Below are 7,023 nucleotides of genomic sequence, written 5' to 3' on the forward strand. Positions count from 1 at the left end.
AATCACCTATTAAAACTGGCTAAGGTCGGAAAGTTTTCTTCGTTTGATAAGGTATTAATAAACCTTTTTTAAGCCAAGCGCTACCAGCCAGCAAGGCACTCAGCTACCCTCTAGCAGCCTGCGTCCTATCAGCGCTCAGAGCCTCGATCAAGGTCACCTCACAAGACGGGAGGGGGAACCAGAAATACGTCACACGGAGAGATTTCCTTACCCGTCGCGTTTTCGCGCACTTGAAAATTTTCACTTTTCATTCAATCGCGAAAAATAGATATCGTCATTTAAAAATCTAAAAGCGTGAAATACGTACTCCAGGAGTAATAATCTTCCGATATAGGCAATAAAAAAATAATAGGAAGCCACCCTATTCCTGACTGCGCCCCTGCCCTGTATCCACCTATAGGGTGTTTGGCGGGGGGTGACAAATCACCAACATGCAGCATGAAATAGGACCGTAACAAGCACACCGCACGGCAATAGAAATATTAAGAATACTAACAAAATATGCAGATAAGTAACGGAAGGCCATTGACACGGGGCCGAATGAGATCAAAGGTTCCTTTAGTTCCCGCCAGGTTTGAGTCGCGTCACTTATGCAGAAGAAAAAATTTGAGTAACAGAGGCGGCTTAGCCCCAAAACTCGTGTCTTTAAGACGTTTCGGCGTTTCCCAGATCAACTAAAATACCTTAGTGTAAGAGACAGAAACAGCAGACTCAACTTCCGGTCCCACCCTTTTCACGCCCCCAACCCATCACCTACACACTCCATATTTTTCCCGAGTCATGCGTTTCTGTCACTGCGAAGAGTCGAGTCTCTTTACGCTCATCTTCCATCCTCGCGTGGGAAACTGCAGAGCTGGGTGAAAGAGAAAGACGATGGCTGAGGATGAGGAAGGGGGAGGAGGGGAGGTCAGCGGAGGGGGGCCGTTGGACGACGAACGTCGCGGAGTCGGACGCGTGGCGGCAAAGAATGTAAACGAGTAGAATAATAAAATCATCTCTCCGTAGTGTATGAGTTTCCTTTCAAAAATCCCTGCCAATTGATCGGCGACACCCCTTAGAGCATCGGGGGTCTTACACATCGGGTGTTTTATTTTCCGTAAGAATTCCCGGTGGAGTCGATTTCTATCTGATATTACCTTCATCAGGGGCCAGCTAGGAATTAAGGCTGGGGAAACTAATACCGGAGTGTGGGGGGGTATGGAATACCCACCAGGATAAGCGGTAGGTGCGAGATTAATAAATTGCGGAGTTTTAATGATAAATGGTTCAAAATGGTGAGTTTTCTACATCTACATAATACCACGCAAGCCGCCTAAAAGGCTTGTGGCAGGGGGTGTTAGGACACCAGCCGTTTACAGCTAAAAAAAACAAATTGAAGTGCTCTAACGAGGTTGGGACCTACGTTTATTAAAGTCCTTTATGGTTCGGGGGAAAAACGAATTCCCATAATTATCCGTTCGGCAAAACATTTCTCTTAATTTATCGCTTCTATCGGACCTGGAAATATAGTGTGGCTCTAATATTATGTTCTCCGTGTCGCTCTTAAAGATATCCATTCTCAATTGTTCAAGCAGTCTAAGCCTAGCGCGCAGCCTCTGAGTCTCCAACGGTTCCAAGCCTAATTCACTTAACATCTGGGTAACCCTGTCTGTACGCCCGTAACAGTTTTTGACGAAACGCGCAGCCTTCCTTTGTATTTTATTCATTTTGCGGAATAAGTCTTTCTGTACGGGATCCCATACGCTCGCTGCATATTCAAGGTGCGGTCGGACGAGAGCGAAATAGCACCTTTCTTTTACTTTCTCATCCGAAAGTCTTCCCACAATACGCTTGACGAATCCTAATAGGGTAGTTTCCTTCATCAAAGAAAACGAAAGGCATTGATTGCGATTCGTTACCCACCATTAGTGTATTCATAATACACAAATTATTTGGTTTTTGAAATACCGGTTTAGACGAATGGCAAGGGTCAAATTTTATCCTCATTTGAAAAAGGCCAGATTGGCGCCCATGCGATTCCACTCCGCATGACGTCACAGGGACCTAGTTTCTACACGAGAGGATAGGAGTTATGCATCGTCTGAGGTTACCAATGCAAGCATGAGGCACAGAGCTCAGGGAAACATGTCTTAATAATCACCTATTAAAACTGGCTAATGTCGGAAAGTTTTCTTCGTTTGATAAGGTATTAATAAACCTTTTTTAAGCCAAGCGCTACCGTTCAGCAAGGTACTCAGCTATCCGCTAGCATCCTGCGACGTATCAGAGCTAAGCCTCGCCTCAAGGTCACCTAACCGGGCGGGAGGGGGAACCAGAAATACGACGTACGGAGATATTTCCCGACATTCATACTTAAGCGTCGCGTTTTCGCGCGCTTGAAAATTTTCACTTTTCATTTAATCGCGAAAAATAGATGTTGTCATTTAAAAATCTAAAAGCGCGAAATACGTACTCCAGGAGTAATAATCTTTCGATTAAGGCAATAAAAAAATAATAGGAAACCACCCTATTTCTTCAGGGCTATGCCGCAAATATGGCTTTCTGAGGGATATTTTATTGATCCTTACACTATTCCATTGGTAATAGCAATCGATTTAAGTAAAATGGATCAAACTTAAAAATTTCTCTGAGCTCGGGGGGGTTATCCCCCAAAAACCCCGCTCTCTGCGCCATTGACCTTCATGATAACGGGGCTGAACTATGGGGATTTGCAATGATTTGGAGTACAAGCCCAAAGAAGAGCGACCATAATAGGGTAGTTTCCTTCATCAAAGAAAACAAAAGGCATTGATGGCGATTCGTTACCCACCATTAGTGTATTCATAATACACAAATTATTTGGTTTTTGAAATACCGGTTTAGACGAATGGCAAGGGTCAAATTTTATCCTCATTTGAAAAAGGCCAGATTGGCGCCCATGCGATTCCACTCCACGTGACGTCACAGGGACCTAGTTTCTACACGAGAGGATAGGAGTAATGCATCGTCAGAGGCTACCAATGCATGCATGAGTCACAGAGCTCAGGGAAACATGTCTTAATAATCACCTATTAAAACTGGCTAAGGTCGGAAAGTTTTCTTCGCTTGATAAGGTATTAATAAACCTTTTTTAAGCCATGCGCTACCAGACAGGAAGGTACTCAGCTACCCGTTAGCATCCTGCGTCCTATCAGCGCTCAGAGTCTCGATCAAGGTCTCTTCACAAGGAGAGAGGGGGAACCAGAAATGCGTCGCACGGACTTTCCTACTTACGCGTCGCGTTTTTGCGCGCTTGAAATTTTTCACTTTTCATTTAATCGCGAAAAATAGATATCGTCATTTAAAAATCTAAAAGCGTGAAATACGTACTCCAGGAGTAATAATCTTTCGATTTAGGCAATAAAAAAATAATAGGAAACCACCCTATTGTATTGCTTTTAATATTAGAATTTTAAAAACGTTGTTTGACATCAATATGAATTGGGTTAAACACTATATTCCAACCACAAGAGGCTGTCTTATCTTCACTGAACCAGCGATTTCGAGTATTCGACAGTGACTGCTACTTTTCAGTAACGGTGATTCAATCACAGTTAGCGATAAATTGCTCATCACGACTCACAGCTCTATCTGCTGAGTCGCTCATTTGAACTGACTCATTCGCACAGAGCCCATCTCCCTGTAGTAGAGATGGGGCGAGTCGTTCTCTTTGCTGATTCAATCATTTTGATTCAAGTCACATGAATGATTCAATCATAGAAGAATCAAGATTCTTATCTCATGAGGGATTAACCGTTCCCCTTCAAGATTCTCGTTCTCAATTATAATGGGCCGGGTATATACGCATTAGTAATTGGTTGATTAATTGACGCTAGATTTTGTTTTTTTTTAAGTCGTTTCAATATTCTACACAGTGAATTCATTTGTATGATATAAGATGCGATGGATGCGCTTTTAAAATGTATAGGTTAATTAAAAATGAAAGTATTTGCAATTATTTAATGTATAGATTATGTTACCACAACTTTGAAGCACATTCACGCTGCTGACAGTTACAATTTTTGAGTTTTTATATTAAATATTATTTACCAGTATGACTATGGCCCCTCATTTATCGAAAACATTTCGGGAAACCCTATTTCGAGATTGAAAATATTAACACACATTGAAAATCGTATTACCGTTACTTCGAAATCAGGAACTGATATTCGATATCAGTATTGTGGCATTCCATTTATCGATCAATTCCTGGCCGTTTTCAAACATTTGAAACCAGTCGAAACCTTCAAATTCCCTCATTTGTCCCGGCACTTACTGCCTGAAGTGGAACTGATTCATGATCGACTTGCTTGCGAGAAAAGAATCACGAGTCTTATGATTCACATGGTGATTCAATCGTTTTGAACGAATCGTTCGCGAACGATCCATCACTATTATGTAGATTATCGCCAGCGAGAAATAACGAGCGGGTCATTGAGATAAGAATGAAAAGTTACGGGACATGAGGTGAGTCAGTGGCGTAGCCAAGAAATTTCATTCGGGGGGGGGGGGGGGGGGGGGGGGGGGAGGCGGGGCGAAACCAGGGGGTACTTTTGAAGAACAGAGGACTTAGTAGAGGGTTTTAAACTAATTTGAAAACTTTTCATAATCGAAAAACTTCATTTGCTTAAGAAATATTACGTAAATTTATAATTTTTCAATGTTTTATTTTCTTTTATGAAGAAAAAATAATTGTGTTTTTATATTTCGGACCCCCCGGAACCCCCATGGCTACGCCTCTGAGGTGAGTCATCTGTTTTTGGAGGATTTGATCTTTAGATTTGTGAGAGTGAGACGACGTAGAGTCTGGGAGTGGATTGGTTGCCTTGTATATAGACTCCAACTTCACTTGAATGTAAATGACAATTAATTTTTCATCACTCACGCATTCAGGATTATTCCAGTGAATTTCTATTCCACAGGCGTGCTCGTACCATATGTTCCTCTCGCCCAAAATTTCTTCTCACTTAATACTCACATCTGTGACAGCAGACCCGACGAACACTAGGATTAAAAAAAACCGCTTAGTCCAGTGTTACTGCAAAGTTATACAAAAGAGAAGGAAGGACATGAGAAAGGTTTTTTGCAGATGGTATAACAGATGATTATAGTATGAATCTTACGGTTGAAAATAATTATAGTAATAAAGTGTCACCTCTAACTACATTACCGATGACGAGGTGATTGAATACAAAATAAAACGGTAACTGAGAATGTCAATTACTGACCACATTCGTTGGATATCAAACATAGGCGGATCTAGGGTGGGGGGGGGGTACGGGGGTACGTTCCCTCCCAGGCCCTTAAAAAATATTCCAGATTTTTAATAGGACCACGTTATCATTGCGTTCGTTTTGCATTATGAAGTATCCTTGTGCCCCCACCAGAACAAAATCCTGGATCCGCCCCTTGGACCTTAAGACAATATTACATGTTAAACAGTTTAAACGAACCTTAAGTAACAAGTTTCCTCGTAGGTCTCAATAACACACACACATACTCATACGAAACTTCCGCTTACGCCAGTCACCCACTGACACCGAAGAAATGGACAAAGAATATAAAACTAGGAAAATCATGCTCACACTCACGACCCTGGCGGATTTTTTTAAAGGAATAGTGGCGTAACAAGGCATATGCTTTTAGGCGGGATGTGAGGGTCTAGGGGTAACGCAGCCCCTCGAGCAACAGGGGTCCGGGAAAATTTTTGAAAAATTACATGCCTGGAAATACATTTCACATCATTTTCACGCTTAAAATTTCACTTTGAGTAAATTCAGTTATTTTACGTCAAAACTAGACAATAATTTATGAATTTTTTTAAATTCCTCTTAGGTTTTTGGGGGGGGGGATCTATCCCCCTCATCCCCCTCTTAGTTACGCCATTGTTAGGGAACAAAGTCTCCGTAGGTATCAATCACAAACACACTTGCTCAGGTTTGCGAAGCTTTCGCTTCCGACAGTGACCCACTCACACCAAAGAAATGGACAGCGAATATAAAACTAGGAAATGCACGCTCAGACTCACGCACCTTGAGGATTTGTTCTAAAGAACAAATTTCCGCGTGGGACACACGCACTCTAACACATAGATATGGGAGTCTATCCCTTACGACAGTGACCGTCAAACAGTCGGGAGTTAGGGATGGATAGTAGTATCGCAAGTGCCAAAGAATGGATCGAATTTCGGATCATTGCCCATTGAAAAACAGCAAGTAAAAATTATTCTAAAAAATGCAGGAAATAAAAGATAGATGGAATAAAATAATGGAGAGAGGTTCAAAAAATAATAATACGGTTTTTCCCGACGATGAAAATCTATCGGAGAACACTAAAATTTTCCGAGCCGAGGTAACCAGACGCCGGTGGCGCGTCTGGTTACCTCGGCTAATAGGGGCCTGAGCAACTCAAGGTGGAAGGCGCGGTTGCGGGGCTCAGGCTACTGGTCTCGGTGGAAAGTCTGGTGGCGCGTCTGGTTGCCTCGGCTAATAGGGGCCTGAGCAACTCAAGGTGGAAGGCGCGGTTGCGGGGCTCAGGCTACTGGTTTCGGTGGAAAGTCTGGTGGTGCGTCTGGTTGCCTCGGCTAATAGGACTCATTTAATTCTATACCCCACGACTGACCAGTTCCACCGGTGGCGCGTCTGGTTGCCTCGGCTAATAGGGGCCTAACCTCCACAGTCGGATACCGTATCCACTGGGCTGTCGCCCACTTGATTAACATGGGTGTTCAAAACAGGTTATATGTATAGCGTACCTTCATTGTTTACGATTTTTAATTGCTTTTTTCTCGGAATTTTACGAGAAGTGCGTCGTCTCGCTTCGGCATATTACATTTGTACCCATAAACTACCGAATCGCAGAATTTGAGCTCGATAGTCGACGCGAAGGTCGTGTATCCCCTTGTTAGACTCTTAAAACGTCACGGCGTAAGATTTGTGGGCGCGGTATTTTTTAGCTCGCGAAACTCCCGAGACTTTTGGGAGTCATTTTTTAGTGTGTAAACTG

This window comes from Ischnura elegans (assembly GCF_921293095.1).
Source record: "Ischnura elegans chromosome 13 unlocalized genomic scaffold, ioIscEleg1.1 SUPER_13_unloc_2, whole genome shotgun sequence".
Lineage (NCBI taxonomy): Eukaryota > Metazoa > Arthropoda > Insecta > Odonata > Coenagrionidae > Ischnura > Ischnura elegans.